Source organism: Mus musculus, chromosome 8 (assembly GCF_000001635.26).
Source record: "Mus musculus strain C57BL/6J chromosome 8, GRCm38.p6 C57BL/6J".
Classification (NCBI taxonomy): Eukaryota; Metazoa; Chordata; class Mammalia; order Rodentia; family Muridae; genus Mus; species Mus musculus.
Genome location: NC_000074.6, coordinates 68462835 through 68482791, shown reverse-complemented (window position 1 = coordinate 68482791; position 19957 = coordinate 68462835). Strand labels below are relative to the sequence as shown.

General features: G+C 41.0%; 1 protein-coding gene across 10 annotated transcripts in view; it reads left to right on the top strand.

Moving 5' to 3' along the window:
* The window catches only part of Csgalnact1 (chondroitin sulfate N-acetylgalactosaminyltransferase 1), a 378841-nt gene that overhangs the window by 252830 nt on the left and 106054 nt on the right, over nucleotides 1–19957 (top strand). The gene's annotated exons all lie outside the window — the stretch shown is intronic.

Here is a 19957-nt window from a genome sequence, read left to right as displayed (position 1 = left end):
GCTAGAGAGCTCTCTGTGGACATAAAGACTCATTATATTTCTCTTCCACATATGATGAGGTCTGTCCATTCCTACCAGTCAAATACATTAGAAATACACCACCCTGAATATGTGGGATTATTACATGTAGCAAAGATTAGGTTAACAGATACTATGGAGGTTCATAAGGTATCTAAAAGTGGTTATGAAACCTAGAATTTGGATTTGGGCATTGGCTAGATGTACATGGAAGAAACATCAAGAGAAAGGGAAAAGGAGAGAGATTGGGGTAGGAAAGGGAGATCACACAGTGAAAGAAGTAGCAGGGAACAAGTTCAGGCTTATGTTTCATAATACACCCACTCACACATATATTGTGTATTTATTTCTTTGTCTCTGTCTGTCTTCCTTTGTTTCTCTCTTTCCCTCTCCCTCCTGCCCCGCCTCACTCACACACACACACACACACACACACACACACACACACACACACACATACACACGATCATCTTTCTCTGAGGAAATAACTCAGTTCTGAGAGAACTAAATTACTTTCTTTCTATGATTGTGCCCTGTGCCCTTCTATAGGAAATTATCGCCATCTCACTATTACAGTGGAACTTAGCTTCCAGAACACGATCCTATGGGAGACATACTGAGTCCATATCACACAATAAACAGGTATTGAAACCAGAATTAGCAGAGTTCCCTGTTTAGTCATGGATAGCCCTACTACCAGTGCCTTGGTGGTACCAGTCCCAGTTAAGGCAACAGAGAACTGCTCTGGAAATGCCTCTTGATTCCCTGTTCAGTTTATCTGCCTTCCCTGCCTATGACAATAAAGTCCCCACAGCTGAACAGTCACCTTTACTCATCACTCTCAAGCATACCCACTTGACCCCTCTAACATCATCTCTTGGCTCGTTTCAACACACCAATGACCCTTCATTTTTCTCTAGCCCTGGCCTGACTTCTCTGACAGGCTTCTTCATCTCTGCCTAAATATCTCTAAGTGCATCAACTTGATTTGTCAAAGGCCAAACTTATTATATGCATCCTGAATTTAATATTTCTGGTACCAAAACCTTGAGCCACTTGAGCCACTGTTGCCTTCACCGAGACTCGATGGTGCTTCATGCTGCCAAGCCACAGGCATTCATAGTTCAGTCACCTGTCGGATACATCCTCGCCCTCTTTCAGTATCTGTAAAACTCTATCAAACTCTTAGTCCTTGTCTCCTGCACAGACCTTGTCTGAACTCTTTGGAGGAGATGGACTGTCCCTACTATGTAGCACCATTGGCCCCTTTGTTCCTCTATTATCACAGCTGCCTCATTCATTCATTTATCCCTCACTTCCAGCACTAAACTTTTAACTCTTTAAATTCAGGAACCGTATCCCACTACTCTTTATGTAATGTGATCTGTGTATCTACCATAAATAACTGGTATAGATGTGTTAATAGATACAGAAATAGATTAAAGCATCTCACCTATTGAATGAGACCTGGCCCTAAGGGGGATATTAGTTAAAACTTGTTAAGTATCTTGTTGTCTAAGGATTCCCTCCCTCTCCTCCTTTCCCCCTCCCTCTTCCTCCTCCCCCTCCCTCTCCCTCATTCCCCCTCCCTCTCTCATTCCCACTACCTCTACTCCTCTCTCTCACACAAGCACACAACTGTGTGTGTGTGTGTGTGTGTGTGTGTGTGTTTGCATGTGCATTATGACATGTGTACAGCGGCCAGAGGACAACTTTTGGTAGTTGATTTTCTTCTTATACTGTGTGGGCCCCCAGGATCTAATCCAGGTAGTCAGACATGAAAGACAAGCAAGCACCTTTACTGACTGAGTTATCTTGCTGGTCTTATCTAAGAATTTTTCTTAGAATTTTTCTAGACCTAGAAAAACTAGGAACTTGATAATTTAATAAAAAATATTAAGTCAAGTATGTTATGTGCTTGTACTTTGCTTTACTGAGAAAATACATTTTGCAAAAATATCAAGATTGGTGTTGGGAAAGCTGTGCAATTTTTTCCTTTTAAGTTATAACTTTTGAGAAAATTTGTTTTTATTTTGGCTATGACTCCTAATCATTTCACTAATATCTTTTTCAGTGAAAAACACATTTTTCATTTTATCTATAATTTTCATCTACAAATCATTGTTATTCTACCTTTGCACTTAAGGAAATGTCAGACTCTGAGATGGGAACTTGGACTCTTGCATTTCCATCCTGTGTTATTTTTCCCTAGACCGAGGTGAATGTTGTTAAGAAGATAAATTTGGATGAAGTATAGTACAAGGTGGGATTGACAGTGCTAGGCTTGCATAGCTGAACAGATTTTCCTCTCCCTCCTTCTCCTCTTCTTCCTCCTCCTTCTCCTTTTCTCCTCCTCCTCCTCCTTCTCCTTCTTCTTCTTCCTCCTCCTCCTCCTCTCTTTCTCTTCCTCCTCCTTTTCAGAACAGTTTCTTTGTGCATCCCTGCCTGCCTGGAACTCATTCTGTAGACCAGGCTGAGCTCAGGCTCAGACATCTGCCTGACTCTGTCTCTCAAGTACTGAGACTAAAGACATGTGCCACCATGATCAACCTATTCTTTACTTCTAATAGACTTTTATTTAGAAATAATTATGTATGAATTAAAAGTTGCAAAGGTTCTTTTTATCCTTCATTTGGCTTCTCCATTCTTATAAATATGATAGATGAAACAGAATGACAAAAAAACATGTACTAAATGCTCCTGATCCTTCCTAAATTTGATCTTGTAGTTCTATAAGATGCAAACACCAGAACTCTTTTTAATAGACACTGACAGTGTTCCTTAAAAAGAAAGCACCTAGAATCAATGTGAATGTCTGGGCAGGTGAACAGCCAGCGCAGAGGGTAAGCAAGGTATAGACAGCGTGTATATAAGGGGATTGTCAGGACTGGCTAGCTGGAAGGGGAATACAGGGTATAGATCTGGGGATAGCTCATTGCCCGCAGATGTTTCCTATGTAAATAAGAATTCCCCATTTCCTCTGATTATCACATTTACTTTTTTCTCAAGTTAAACCCTTTTAAATGTCTGCAAGTTTAGTGTTAGTCACAGTGAAGATAAAATTGGAATGGCCTCACCCACAGTGAGGGTTCAGCTTTCACTCTGTAAAGCATCCACACAGTTTTAAGGAAAGCTGACAAACTTTTCATCAGCTTTATAACTAAGACTTGGTGCCCTGGAAAGAGACCTCAGTCTGGTAAGTAAAGTGGACAAAGCTCACTGTTTTGAGCTCCATATTGAAGGGGTATCGCTGCTTTATTGAACCACTAAAGAAAAGATACAAAGTCAGTATATGGTATGCAACAACTGTTTCTAGATAAACTTGGTCTCCTCCAGAACAGGCCCTGGCTATGTGTCAGGGAGAGGCAGTTTCCTTGTGTTTTTAGTACCTTTAGTCTGGTGCCTGAGGTGGGAGGCCTCTAGGCTATCTGACAATGCTACAATTCCAAATGATGTTGCTTCTGTCAGCCATATCACTGAGACAGAACACAGGAAGTAACCAAGAGGAGAAGGTAACACCCCGGTTCTCCCTCTCTGGCTAAGGACCCTGGTAAAACTTATGATCTCATTATAAAGCTTTTAGTGGAGATTAAGTGATGCTCATTAAAAGCCAAACCCTCCCCAGATTCACCACTCCACAGAACGATTGCATTTATACTTAGTCTTGAGACCCATTAAGTTGTTTCTAAGGGAAAAGAAGTCTCACCTTTTTCTTTTTACAGAAAAGGAACTAATATTAAAAAATAATAAAGGAGAAGGGACGGCAACAGGCCTGTTATATTTTCAGCTTTCCCTGAGGGCGTATAAAAAAGGTTTGATAGCTAGGAGACTAGTCAAGCTAGGGGAGAAATTGGCATGGCCAATAAAGTAGTGAATTTGTAGAGTTCCCTACTTTTAAAAAATGCCCTTCAGAGTTGGCTGAGAATGGGGAGTAGTCAGATGTATGGCATGTCTTAGTTCCATGAAGGGGAATAGTCAGATGCACAGCATGTCTTAGTTCCATGATGTGTTAGAATAAGCGTCCCCTTCTCTGTCAAGTAAAACTGCACAGCTTAGTAAGACCTGCAGAAGCTTCTCTGATCTTTTAGTTCAACGTGGTCCTTTTGACACAATAAATGTTTCATATGTATTTGGTAGTCAGTTGGGTACTGTCACATGAACTGGATTTAAGCTAAGATAATCCATGGTGACAGATCAGTTCCACCTCACATGTGCTCTCTGTAAGAATCCCACATGCTGGGCTGGGGCAAAAGATCTTGCCTTGCAAGCAAGCATAAGGACCTAAGTTGGATCCACAGAACCTTTATCTATTTTTTTAAAGCCATGTATAACAGCATGCCCTTATAATCATATCAGCACTAGGGAGCCAGGGATGGGTGAATCTATTGGTGTCTCTGGCCCTTTTCGTTGATATTGTCTCTCTCTATATATATGTACATCTCCATGAACACACACAAGACACCATACACACACACACACACACACACACACACACACACACACACGGGTGGTGGTGATTAATATATATGTGGTAGCTTCAGAGACCTGTCTCTCCCTTTCCACAGCTGCCTGCTATAAGGTTAGTCATTATAGCATTGGGTAGAATGTTTCATTATTTCTTCCCTTGGAGAGTGTTCAAATGAAGTTCTAATTTCAGTAATCATTGCAATTTCACGTGTGTGATCAAAGGACCGTATTCCAATTTTATTTTTCATGTGGAAGCATTTTATGCTGGCCTTGAGAAAAAGAATCTTTCAGTAAGACCCATTACTAAGGGATTGACATGCTATCAAAAGAAGGGATCAAGGAATCCTCTCTTCCTTCACACATCTGGATGCTTCATCAGGAATGCATCCTTAGGGCCGTTCTGAACCAATATATATAGCAGCAGCAGCAACTAAAATCAGAACACTGCGGAATCACGGTGTGTCATTTTGAGATGCTGGGAGATTGAAATTCAAAAGCACGCTAGAGATGTTAAGATTTTACCCAGGTGTTACTTGCTGTCTTTCTGATACTGATGCTGATGGGTAGCATCCAGCAGAGTCACACCTAGGCTTCTGGTGAGTCCTCAGGTACAGAAAAGCTTGCTCAGTCCTTACAGTCTCATGTCAACAGCCAGGAAGTACATTGTCCTGAGGTCCACTGTGCCCACTTCCATGCCAGGTACCTTCCCATCCATGGCTCTTTTATCTCCCAGGTAACATTCTGTTCGAATGAGAATCTGAGGGAAACTTTTCAGATTAACTCTTTACCTTAACTTCTGACTTTCTCCTTCAACAGGCTCTGTAAGATTCCCTTTGATTCTCTAACCAAAAGCAATGTTCCCTTCCTCTCATTTCCTGTTCTCTTTCTTCCTCTCCATCACTTCCTTTCCTTCCCTTTTTCTTTTAAAAAATAAACTAAGATTGGAGAGATGGTACAGGTATGAGTTACAGTTCTCTCTCAGTATCTATAGACTATTAGCTTCAGGGCTCTGGCTAATGCCAAAATTTGGAAATGCTTATGTCCCTTGTATAAATGACATCATAGTTTTCATGTAATAAGTTTATACTTTAAATAATTTCTAGAGCATTCACAATACCTACTACAATATGTGATTGGATTAGGAAATAAGTTTTAAAAAACTGTATGTGTTCAATACAAGCACATTTTTAAAAGAATATTTTCAATCTATTATTTAAGTCCCCAGATGTGGAACCAGGGAATATAGAGGGTCAGATGTTTGGTTTAAATTCCATGAATCAAAATAGAAGCCAAGGACAGGCTTGAGTTTGGGGATTTAGTGGTCATCATGCCCTAACTAGCTCTGTCACTTTGAAGAATCATCAATCCACTTCCTGTCTCTGATGACAGTGCCATTCTGATCTTTCTCCTGTCATTTCACTAAGTTTGACTCCCAATGAAAATTGAGTTTACTGTAATAACTATGGCAAATGCTTTGATTGCACTATCTCAATTTTCAACACAAAAATTCTGTGGGGAAGGCCCTTTTATGTTTGGGAAACAAAGGTTGAAAGAATCCAAATAAGGCAGGACTCATTCTGCCTGACCCCAGGAACCCAGCTCTCAACCACTGAACTTTATCCTGAAGATAAGGGATAGAAAAAAAGATGCAAGTACCAGTAATTGAGATGGGAAATTGTATCTAGTGTGAGGAATTAGAAGAGTAGGTGCTTGCCTGGGCAGAGAGTTTGAAGAATGTAGGCTACCTCTCGTGCCAAAGCCCCACCCTCTCTGTCTGCCATTCCTGTGTCCAGAATCAGAGCTTTCACAACTACACTAGCCTTTCTTCTGAGTCTGCAGATGTTTGTATTGAATGGCAGCTCTATCCTTTGAATCACACAAGCCTAGAACCCAGGCCTAGTTCTTGGTAGATAGTCCCTCTCTGTCACCTCATGTAATGAATCTTCAAGTCTTATGGATGATATCTGTGGTGATTTGAATGGGTATGTCCCCCATACACATGCATTTTATTAACACTCAGTTTCCCCTTTGCTGGTGCTGTTTGGAGACACTTAGGAAGTACAGCCTAGCTGAAGAAACTATGTCACCAGGGCAGGCTTGGAGAGTTTAAGATCCTACCCTACTCCCACTTTGTGCTATCTGCTTCATGCTTCTAATGAAGGATTCGAATCCTCAGATCCTGTACTAGCCTGCCATGCCAGCTGCTTGGTCCCGAATCCTCCTGCCACAATTTACTGTTACCCCTCTGGAACCATGATCCTAAAAAACTCTTTAATTAATTAATTAATTTCTTTGTTTGTTTGTTTATAATAGAAGTAGAGTGTTAATACATTATCCAAAAATAATTCTTGAACTACTGCCTTTTCTCTTCTTCAGTCCTACGGCTACTGCCTCTTCTCTTCCTCCAACCTATGGTCTTGAGTCAAATCCTTCCTTATTTGTAATAACGTAATGATCTCAAATCTGCTATTCCTAATGCCAGTCTCTCATCTTTAATTTGCATTCACACTGCCCATGTGATAAAAGTTGATTTGGATCATGTGGACATTGGGTTTAAAAACTGATATGTTAACTAGTTCCTGTCCACGAGGTTAGAATCCTACCACGGTGTAAGAGTTCTTGGTTATAAACCTTCCCCAGTGCCTTCCTATTGCCCTTATACTCTGTCTCTTCCTTGGTTGGTCACCCTACATTCTATGTCATCCTACATACCCAGTAAGATAAAGTTGGCAGGAAATACATGCAGTATGCTCAGGGTGATGCAGAAAAAACACATTTGGGGAGTGCTAAATTGTATTAAACTGGAAAACATAGGTACTAAATACATACTGTATGCAATCTCTTGAGGTATACAAATGACTTCTATTGTAGACAACTCGAATTTACAATCACAATATTATGAAATGTTTTTAGCTAATATCTTAATCATTACTCTCTGAGCAGAGATAGTTTACACAGGGGTTGGCAACAGGTGTTGGGTGGGAGTCACTGAAGGAAGGGCAGACAATTCTAGGAAGGACCCTCGGACTGGGTAGGCTGGAACCATGAGGTTATTAACTACTGTCTACAAAATTAACTTTTATTTTGTCAAAAATGAATGCAAATTTCATTTATTTGCTATTGGTCTTCCTATTATATCTTTTACATTTTGGTTACTTCTATTCTTAGAGATATGGCACAAAGAGAGGTGGTGTTGTTGATCTAGTTTTGTAGCATTTCTAAAATAATTCTGCATGAAGTGTGCTTTCTCTAGTCCTCTCATATAATCACCACTTTCCAAGAGCAAAGCCCTCCTTTATTTGCTGATGTCTGCCTTGTAGGTAGGGAATGAAGAAGAGGGGAAGTTAGGCTGCTTATTTTGTTTTGGCTAAAAGCAACAATTTCATTCTTAACTTCTGTCACTTCACTCAGCTAACAAATGACATCTGAGAGCCCAAGAGTTTGAGTGTGGTGCTCTTCAGCTTGAGAGTGGCAATCTGTCTTAGGCCATGAAATAGGCAATGAAAGCCTAGATGCCTGGAATAGGCAATGAAAGGCCAGATGCCACCCCTACAGAGGAGACACACATGACTGTTAGGTGGCCACAGGTATCTGGGAAGGCACCACCTTCTTAGGTTGTCATGGATTACACTAAGAAGAATGTCCTACCCAGGGGTTTTCAAGATAGACATGGTAAAAAGTATATTCCATGCTCATCTTTAAGCAAAGCACGGGCCCTATCCTAGCCTGGTATCAGCAGGTTGTCTCTTCTCTTGAAAAACTATGTATGCCCTATCTCTAGATGTTTTGGCTTCTTTGCTCTTTCCTCTTACACTGCTTTGGTACACTACCATCTAGGATTTTACATACATATACACACATATTTGTGTGTGTGTGTGTAAAATATATTAATATATAATATATTATATGTTAATTATATAAATATATAACATATTTATCTGCATATACAGAATTAAAAGCAAAATGAATAATATATTATATATAATTACAAATTATCTACAAAATGAATAATATATGTTATATTTCATATATTATATATAATATATATTATTCATTTTCTTTTTTAATTCTGTATGTACAGAGTTGTTCTTCCTGCTCTCTAAAATATAAATCTGACTGAAGAAAGTCATTGTAATATTTTAGAATTAGAAGGCCTCTTATCCTGTGAAGTACGTGGTAGCCATCTTAATGTCACTGTAATAGATGCCTGAGATCATTACCTCATTGTCAGGGTTGATTTTGTCCCATGTATTTGCACATTTCTGTTCATGTGTGATTGAACCTTTGATTTGGGGATGCGCTGAGGCAGCATAGCATGTCAGGAGCACATAGTAGAATAAAGCCACTAGTCTCATTGCTAAGATGCAAAAAGGAGAGAAGAAGGGTCAGGGTTACAGTCTCTCCATCTAGAATGTGATACCCTCCCCAACCTGCAGGCCTCCCCTAACCTTCCCCTCTTAAAGGTTAAAGTATACTATTGGGTGCAACATCCCAATAGTACCAACTATTGATGAGAACCAACATATGGGCTTTGGAGGCATGCCACATCCCTGAAACCCCCTGAGTCTGTGTCCTGGCCTTGGAAAATGGAGATCGGTGACTTGCCATCGAGAATGTCATAAGAATGCAGTGAAACTACAGGTGATGCACAGCGTTTTGCCAACAGCTCTCTGCAAAGCCTCTTCTGAGATTCCCAAAGAGGGTCCCGGGTTACTTTCTTTGGCTGAGACAGTTTGTTCCCCATTTCCTGTTATTGCAGTGATTTCTATTGTTTTCTTTGTTCTGTGTGATCTGAGGCCCTTCCTTGGTCAACAGTCTTTCCCACTCTGAGCTTTCCTTCTCTCTGCTGGCAAGACCTGTGGCACACTTTATCTGGAAGGAAAGAGCTCCATTTTGCTTCTGTCTGAGTCGCTTTTTACTGTGAATGAAATTGACAGCATTTTCCCAGAGCCACTGGACCCTGTGAGTCACACTGACCTCACCTTGTAGCTGACACTCAGCATCCAGCAGCTCCACCTGCATCTGCAGATGACATTGTGCTCATTATGTAGCTTCGAGGTACTTAGCCTCTGAGCATTGTTCATTTTTAATTAGTACCCTCCTTGTTAATTACCAACATGAATTTCTCTGCAAGCTGTGCAGCGTGGATCTCAGGACTGGATCCCTCTAGGCATTCCCTTCACTGTGTCTCCCTGAGGGCCAAGCTGGCTTTGGCTGCAAGTTGGATGCCAGAGTGACATTGTGGCCATGGCTCTTGCCTCGCTAGAGGAAGCAAAGAGGGTATTGCTTGGCATAAGAGAGCTTCTATTGTGGCCAGCCATCATGCTCACTGACCTAGAGATAGTTTCTTTTTCTTTTGAAAAGAAGAACATCTCTTAGTTGATTAAAAATCCCACTTGCCAGGGTGCCTTTTAATTAAGATGTCATAAAGTTGATAAGCATGTGTAATTTCCTGGCCTCTGCTCAGAAACACATGAATGCTGAAGACATTGTGTCCTGCGCCCAATTGCAGAGCAGTAACAGCAGCAAAAGGCTTATACTCTCATAACCTGGATATACAACGTTTGTTAGGGGAGTGTGAATTCTATGTGAATCACAGCTGATTGGGAAGTAAATAGCTCAGGCTAGAGAAACAACTTCTTCTCTCATTTGAGTTGCTGGGAATATCCATAAGTGTAAATAAAGCTTTAGCACAAGTTCAGAAGCTAGAAAAGTGAGGTGTATTGGGGTCTACAGTGAAGAACATGTGCCAACAAGCAGTTTGGATAATTAAGGATATTAGGTAGTTTATTGTAGTGGATAAACACAGGGCTTGAAAGTCAGCTAGAACTCTGCTTGGCCACTGGCCCAGGCTGTGCACCTTGGACAAGTCACTTCACTGCTCTAAGTCTCGATTTTCTTATCTTTAATGGGGATAATAAGACTTAACTCATGGGATTAAATGAGATAATACTCGTAAAGTGCTTAGTCGGATGTCTGACCCAAAATAAGTGCTCACTAAGTGGTCGTAATTATGAGAAATAGGAGGGTGTAGGGAGCTTGGCTTTAAGGCTTCTTGTTTTGCAGTGCCCAGGGTGGCTCCCCACAGCACCAAGGAAGAAGCAACCTAGGCCGATCCCTACGCAAAGACTCACAGCTGACTCAGCTTGCATCCCTGACTGAGACATCTTACTTCTGGGAAGAGCTCCGTTCCTCCCAGGTCCCTTGAGCAAGGTCTTATTATTCTCTCCCTGTTGACATTATATCTGCTGCTCGTCCTGACTGACTTCCTCAAAGCTTCCTGAAGCTAGAGTGAGGGGGGCAACTGTTGGGAATGGAAGATACTTGCATAGAGAGGACCCTCTCTATCAAGTTTTGTCTACCAAGATCCACAGTAAATGAAAAAGCAAAAGCAAAAAGAGGGCAAGAGCTAAAGGGGCCTGGAAAGATTTCGTGTCTTTGCAGTGAGCACTGTCACAAAGATTAATCTTGGTACGTTTATTTTCTGATTAGCTGATTTCAATTCATTTTTCACACTTCCCTTGTCCTGCATCTCTATATGGAAAAACAGAATAGAGTAATTATTTTTTAAAAAATAGATTTACAGAGGAAGGGGTGGAGGGCACTGGCCAGCTTGGGAGTCCTTGACTGAGAAGTGAGCAGTACGCTGGCCCCATTGGGCTCTATGTGCTCGGAACCAGTTCTCAGGGCCTGGGCATAGGGAAATGGCACAGGGCAGACCCTTGAAAACCATCTTAAAGATGAGTCTAAGTCCTCTCAGTTAGGTGAGAAGAGAGGTGAGTCCCTGATAATGGTTTGGGTATGTGGCCTAGCCACAGATGCTGAGATTCTTTGAGAGAAACAGTAGATTCCAGAGGCAGAAACATCCTTTAATCCAAGGTCCCCTGTCAAGGGAGAGAATAAAACAGAGCATGCTGGGACTCTAGACCCAATCCTTGTAGGAACTCCAGCCTATGGAGAATTGGAATGCAGTCCAAAGGTCAGTGACTGAGGACCTCAAACATCACCCTTATGTTTGTTTGATCCATCTGTAAGAAAACATTTCAAAGTATCTCATACTTCATTATTTTATAGATAATGTTTTGCAAATACACAGTACAATATTATAAAATTTAATTGTAACTCCCAAGTGAGTATATTTGCATATAGATGACCTATTCAAAAGTCCCATACTTAGCTAGGGAGATGGCTCGGTCAGTAAAGTGCCTACATATGAGCCTGAGAACATGAATATGGATCCCCAGCACCCTCATAGAAGAGTCAGGCAGGGGTCCAGGTGTGCATAGCCTCAGTACTGCTGGGGTGGGGAGATGGAGACCTTTGAAGCTGGCTGGCTGGCCCATCTACTCTGTTTGTGAGTGCTAGGTTCAGTGACGAAGCCTGTCTCAAAAACACGGTACACAGAGGTGGAGGAAGATGTCAACCTCTGGTTCCCACACACATGTGCACATGCATGTCTGCACATGTACACACATGTGATGTCTGGAATGTACTATTTACTTTTAAATTTTTAGGGGTATCTGATCTCTACTGGGGGCTAAGGAGCAGGTAAGAGTCTGTATAGACCCTTTTCATTATGAGGTTTGAGCCACTGCTCTGTTTTAGGTGGCCTCGTATTCTAGCTGGAGAGAGTCAAAGAAAGCATTAGATGCTATCACAGGCATGCCGAAATGCTCAGCGATGGACTGTTGTTTTCCGTTGAAAATCCCAGGTCTCAGTGAGATTTGGCAAGAGCATCTCTTCATTTATTCAGTGTTAGATAATTTATTCAGTGTAAGTCTGCTGATGTGCATCCCCCACACCCCATACCATTCTGCAGTCTCTTCTGGGGGCACACCTGAGGCTAAAGCACCTGGCATGCATCTATATGATGCTAATGACTCCATGGAGCATAGAAACCTGGAATCCAGAAGGAAGTGTAGTAACCGACAAGCCTTCACTGGGGCTTTCGGCATGGGGAATGGGGAGATTATAAGGCTCCAGGTCTACTCAGAGTACATTAGCCACTATGAATGTATCCTTTGCTTTGAGTTAATTAACTATGCAGATTATTATAGACACTCTGTAACAGTTGCTAGGGTTGTTAAGTACTCTCATTTCAAGAGAAAGGAGATACAAACATGCATCTTTATGTGCACCTGTGCATATACTGAGAGCAATATAGGGAAAGTCTAGGGACTTTCAGCCCTAATCTGACTTCAATCATTTCTTTCACTGTTTTCTTCTGTAGAAACCTTTCCCATGCTTGTTTGACCCATACTGGCTTCTTTTCCCCTGTCTCGGACTCTCCCTTCTTGCTCTCAGGCGGAGTGGCTGGTGCAGTGTCCAGCAGGAGATAGATGGTATGGCAATGAGTAGAGAAAACCTTGCTGTGGAACTCTTCTTACATTTATGATAAAGAGAAGCCAGGTGTCAGCAATAAGTCAGAGGCAAAAGACAATAGAGGGATGGTTTCTGTATGTCTCACCTGAACACCATGGTGGAGTGGAGTGCCACTTCATACCAGGCACAGAAGCACTTCTGAGTGCTCCACCAGCCTCGTGTCACGTGACCTGCATCTTATGATAATCACCTACTTCTAAGCAATATTCCAGTGCTGACACCAGGCTTTTAAACAGGGTTCCCCTAGAACGCTATTAAATTCTTTGGGTTTACTATTTCCCCAAAGTCCTTGAAGTTAAAAATAAAAGATAAGCGGTTTGCAATAAGCACAGATTGCACAGGAGTGAAACCTTGGGCTTTAGAGGCAGCTGCTGCTGCAGAAAGCATATTGAGATTCACACCAGCAAAGGGTTCGGGTGCCAGGTGTTTGGCTTTAGGTTGGGAGGCAAGTCTCACAATTTCTTTGGACCTCTGCTTACCAAATGGAGGTGTGGTTATAATAACATCTTTCTGACCACATAAGATTCCTATTCAATAGAAAATAAAGCCTGTTAAAATACACTATAATATGAAAAAAATGTGCTATTTGAAAGGTGGCACTTTGTGTGAATTTTCAAGCCTGTAACTCTAAGTATTAACTATTCATTTATGCATAATAAATTATCCCCAAACCTATAAGTTTAAAACCTAGGTATTTATTACATCTCCTAAGAGCTTGGGAGTAGCTGCTTAGCTTGGTAGTTAGCTAGTTGAATCTCCTATGAGGTTGCCCTGAAGTTGTCATGACCCTGTCATTTGAAGACTTGAGTCTGGCTTCAGAATCCATATCTAGTCCCACCAGCTGGCCTATCTTGTCTTAGTCTCCTCACTGAGTATTGTCTGGAGAGTTACATTCATCACTTCATGATTTGACCTAAGGGGCCTCCTGAAGAGAGGAAAGGAAGAATCGATGGGAGGTGTAAAGAGAAAGGGAGGGAGGGAGAGGGAAAGAGGGAGGAAGAGAAGGAAGGAAGGTGGGCAAGGGAGGGAGGGAGAAAGACAGAGAGAGAGAGAGAGAGAGAGAGAGAGAGAGAGAGAGAGAGAATACTCAATACTCAAATACTGCAGTCTTTTAACACATAGTATGTTGCTGGTTATTTAAATCAAGCCGTCAGTATACATGGGATAAACAGATGGTAATAGGAATACCAGGATACAGCATTCTTGAAAGGCCATCTTGGAAGATGACTGGTACAACTAACGGCACATACAGGAATTTGCCAGAGGCCTTGAGGTGAAGGGGATTCTACATGTCTAACTAAGCACAGCTGACAATGTTAGCTTTATATTTATCTGGAGAATATTTGAAAACGCCGAATAAAAATAAGAATTCTTATATTCTCTCATTTCCATACTCACCCAGGATGCTGTTTTCATCCCCAGGATGTGACTTCGGTATACATTCAATGGGAATAGTTGGTTCTTTGCCTGGAGCCCTTTGGCTTCCTTGTAATCAAAGACCTTGCTGTGTGCTCCAGAGTGGAGCTGACTGGCAGAGTGGTGTTGGGGCCTTGGCTTACCAGTTCTTGGCCCAGCAGACACGGCCAGTCTCTTCCCTTCATCTCCTGGCTTGCCTGCACGCAGAGTGGAGAGGTCTTGTTGAATTTATTGCATCTCCTTGAGTAGTTCCCTTTGTCACTCACTAGGTCTGTCATTGTGCAGCACTATATGCTGCCCGACCTGGTCTTCTCACAAAACCACCATCTTTTTCATGTGTCACACAATCTCACAGCATCTTATCCACAGGGCTTGTCCTAGAGCCCTTCATGATTAATGACACAAATAGACTTTTGCAGGTGTTCTGTTATGGTATTCGGCTCTCATGAACTAAATGTCTACTGGGAAAGAAACATCAACTCCATTCCTAATAGCAACTCCTGTCCTGGGTATGGAAAGTCTAATAATATCCACTGCACATCTGGAGCAACTGGCAGGCTCTAGTTGGTTTCATCTCCTAGGAATGAATGATAATAGTACCCATGTCCACTGGCATATCTTAACAAATATTGATCACTCTTAGCACTAATTTCCTCTTTTTTTATTAATTTTTTAAATTTTCTTAGTCCTTGTTCTCACCCCACTATTAAAGTAAATGGGAACAGGGCCTTGTATCTTAATAGAATTTGTCTAATTGAAACCCAAATACCAGTTTCTAAAAAATGCTTATAAGATGGCTCTTTCTTCCTCTCTCTCCCGTGTGTGTGTGTGTGTGTGTGTGTGTGTGTGTGTGTGTATCTGCTTAGAAGACAGAGAGCCAGCAACCTTGAATGTCAGAGGCCACCCATCCACCTTGGCTTTGATACAAGGTCCTTCACTGGGATCAGGGGCCTACAAAGTAGGATAGGCTGGCTGGCCAGCCAACCCCAGAGATCTGCCTGTTAATGCCTCCTCGGTTCTCTTACCAAGGTTTTCTCACTAAAGGGCTTGGAATCAAAACTCAGGTCCTCATGCCTGCACAGCAAGCACTTTTCCAACTGAGTAATGTGCCCAGTCTCTCCCTCATTATGGTTTAAGTTTCTTGAGCTAACATGAGCATAGAAGAGATGGGTTGTCTGTTTGTGCTCACTGGAGGTCTGGGGAAGTCTCAGATGATCCCTAGTCTGGGTAGGTTGTCAGAGTTGTCCACCTTCTTCTACTTGGAGTCTGGAGAAACTCAATCCATTGCTAGTTTAGTTGACATAGGCCAGTGTCCTTCAGGTTGCCTGCCTTTAAAACTCAGGAAGAGCTGCTGATTGCTTAAGCAACCCCTAGCTATGAACTGCAGTTATAACGCTCTTAGGGTTGTTCTAATGTGACAGAGATGAAACCACACCTACACTGAGAATACTCTTGAGTGTGAGAGTCCGGGTCCTATTCAAAAGGCTTAGACACTTCACAGGAGTCACTCCCAGAGCTCACTGGAGTGGAAATGAGGCCTTTGTGCTTCACATGTCCTTCAGTCCAATTGGTAAATAGAGTGGCAAGATATAGAACATCTCAGAATCACCCTTAGGGGGTATCCAGGGATGAGAAAACATTGAGTAAAGTCATTAGTGAGGATAAATATACAAAAAATATAAGTGGCAAGAAGTGTGACAAACACAAGGATTTCTGACAATAATGAAACCCAAGTACCCACTTTTCACCCAAGCATCCCAAATCAGTTAATGACAAGTTTGTCTTCGGCCCCCACATTCCCTCCCTGTCCCTTAGATATCCCAAGAGGCTTAGCTAGGCTAAAAACCTGAGTTCCCTGTCTAAGTTTTTTTAAACAATAGTACAGTGTGGCTGAGATCTCATAAAGCTATATTTTTACTGTCATCTCCAATCTGTAACAGTGCTTGGTAATTACATGGTATTTCCATCTGTAAGACACTAACCAGCTTATATACTTTAAATCTGCTTCTCCATCTCTTCTGCCAAGACAAGAGATTGTATTGTACCTCATGGCCCCACTGGCCCACCTGTGTCTTACTAAAGTGTCTTTTCTGAAGGGGCAATGCTGGCAGAGTGACACCTACTCTGAGAATGGCATTGTGTGGATTGAGTCTGGGTTTCCACAGGAGCAGGAGCGTGAAGGAGCAGCCTTTACTCATCTACAGAATATCAGCCTCTATCCCATCACCAGCCACTGCATTTGAGTGCAAACCAGATTGCTAGAAAGATTAGGACTTATTTTGTCTGTTAACAGATGCAGAATTTTGTTTCTTATGTATTGTCTGCTCCCACCATTTTACAAAGAAAAAAATTGCTGACTCTTTGGCAGCAAATTTTGACGTCATATTGTTTTCTTTCTAAATATCTATTCTCTCTTTCTGTAGTCTGTTCATTTTGCTGAGAATTTCTCTGGCTATGAAGTTTCTAGTTTCATAGCAGTTGTCAGTTTGGGGGCTATTTGAGTTTTGTGCTTTGGGGATTCTACACAGAATGCTTTTGTCCATATCTGTGTTTGAAGTGGGTTTTTAAAAACTATTTATTACTAGTGATTTCAGCATGTCAGGTTTTAAGTTAATGTTTTTGGTCCACTTTGAATTGATTTTTGTATAGGCTGAGAGATACTGATATAATTTTTTGTTTGTTTATTTGTTTTGCATGTGGACATCTGGTTTTGCCAGCATAATTCAACATAATTTATTAAATAAGATGGGCGTTTCAAGTTGATGTTTGTAACAATTTTGTCACAATCCTGGTGTTTCTGAGTCCAGTTACCTTCCATGGCCTGCATCTCAGTGCTCACGGTACAATCATGTTGCCTTTGTCACTATGGCTCTGTACAGTAGTCCAAAGTCACCTGTTGTGATGACTCTGGCAACATTCTTTTGGGTTGGGATTGCTTGGTCTTCTGTAATATCTGTGTTCTCATAAGAAGTTGAGGATCCCCATTCATACATTCACACATTCTATGAGGAATGTCATTAGAACTTTGGTGGAAATTGAGCCTGTATGTTACTTTTGGTGATGTAGCCATTTAAAACATTTTAATGAAGAACAGGGTGGGTGATAGAGAACATGTGCTCTGATGCTAGAAAGGGGAGTACTGAGGCCAAAGTGGACAAAGAAGCAGAAAGTTGGGGAAATTAATGATGGGGGTTGGGGGGAGATCAATCAAAAGCAAGTATGCAGAAAACACTATAAAGAAACCTGTTACTCTGTGCGTTAATTTAAAAATAAAATTTCAAAAGTGTATTTATTTATTCATTTATTTTTATAAAATATCTTGGTTCCTCTGGTTTCCTCTCTAAGATTTCCCTTATTAGTGGAATTTAAATAACTAAATGAATTTCCAAAGCCACACTACCTAGACTTTTACAAAATATTTTATTTGTTGTATATATATATATATATATATATATATATATATATATACATACATATATATATATATATATATATATATATGCATATATGCTGGTTTTCTCATTCTGCCACATATATCCAACGATCCAAGTCAGGTTACTAGACTTGGTGGGAGGCATCTCTATCCACTATCACCCAGTCCTTGTAACAAAGGTCTTATGGATAGAACAGATAGTCTATAGCTTTAATTTTCTACTAGTCTTTTTGTTTGTTCGCTTGCTTGCTTGTTTTTTATTTTGTAAGACAGGGTCTTTCTGTGTAGTCCTGGCTGTCCTGGAACTCCTTGTATAGTTCCACAAGCTGGCCTTGAACTCAGAGGTGTGCTTGCCTCCGCCTCCTAGTACTGGGATTAAAGGTGTGCACCAACACCATCCTAGTTTTAATTTTATTAACCATAGTCATAATACATTGCTTCAATTAAACCAACTTGACTTCAATCCATTATGCAAATGTAACATTTATCCCGTTAAAATTTGTTAGCATGATTGCATCTTTTAAGTTTCACAGCACAATAAATTGTGTTGAATGTTCCATTTCTTTGTTTTTTGATTTTCTTATTTTGTCAGTAATGACAACGTATTTAAAATAAGTCTTTAAAATGGCAGAATAATGTGATAACATGTCCTCACTGATAATTTAATACTTAGATATAATGAGTTCATCTGAGAGATTTCATTAAAAACAGCAAGGTGCCTGAACATCAAAACCAAGATGGTTTTAATCACAGAATTATAGTAATTATACAAATCCTGAGATTTTCATCAGACATAAAAGGCTTCCAAGGGCAAGCATGTAGTTTAAACTTTGTACTAATAACTATGTATTGTTCTAATTATAGTTGAGATTCACTGGGGCCAGAGAAATGTCAGAGAATATATCAGAGAGAAAATGTTATACATTAAACTTTTATCGAAAATGGATAAATAAACAAGTCTTGGTGGTATGGGGATATTAGGAAGAGGTTTGTCTCAGACAGTGGGAAGGGCTCCTCCACGTGTGAACGCAGAATGAAGCAGGTCCATGTTATATCCAGAACAGGACAGTGTGCCTGGATCCTCATCATATCCCGAGTAAAGAGAATGACTGTGGGACCTCTTTCTACTAGGGGATCTGGATGTGCAGCTTGTCTAGATGCCTTCTCATCAAGACTGGGACAGAATACTAGGAAAAGAAGGGGTTATTGGCTCAGAACCTAGATTGCTGTGGTTAGGCAAGGATACTATAAAATAATTTCATAATTATAGGGATTATTTAAAATGCTATTTTCATAAAATAGCAAAATGTAGGACTTCCTTGATTTTAAGATACCTGGTATGTAAGGCTACATACAGGATGGTTTTATGAAAATATCTCTAAAGAAAAATATTTATTTTATCTGTTTTTGTTGGCTCATTGATTAATTCATGGCCATGATGATGAGGATGATTTAAAAAGGAAGAACACCTCAAAACAAATGTATCAAGAGATGTTGTCTGTCATAGAGAGAGGAAGGGTGGCCTAGAGGACATGGAAATAGTGAGTCAGTCTTGCTCCTCCTTTATTACATGGATTCGGTATTGGGGTGCAGTCATTCTAAGAACTAATGACCAAGAAAGATGCAGAAGTCCTCATATAGATGGGAAGAAGTGTGTTGAGTTCTGACAAGAAACATCTTGTTCTTCTCCTAACTCATGCCTTTCTGTGGTAAAGTCCTTTTTGACACTAGCAGGACTGGTTGGGAACCGTGATGGGACAGCTATCTCAGATTCTAGACAGGGGACAGCTATCAGGGATCCTGGACACAGGAGCGGGTGGGACAGCTATCACAGAGCCTTCTGATCATGTCATCATTCACATTTTGTACATCTGGGTCCCTCCTTACTTGTTGATCAGAAAGCTTGACGTCTATTCTGATGGTTGATGGGTGTGCCTCAGAGGAGAGCATCCACCCCTGACTTCAGACCTCTCCCTGCTAGACAGACACTGGTGGAGAAATTGCTGCCAGTAATTGCAGGGTCATGGAACCTTCGCTTTTGAGCATTAGAATGTAGGTCATTGTGAAGTGTTACAACGTACAAAAAAGACAAGTAAAAAAGTCAGCCTCAGTTCTGAACCCAAGTACTATTTGCATTTGATAGTGGTTCCCACCCATCTTCTCATGTTTCTTTTGATGGACACTCATACTTAAATATCTGCCAGAAACACTTTCCATAAATCTTGGGGCACGGGTCAGTTG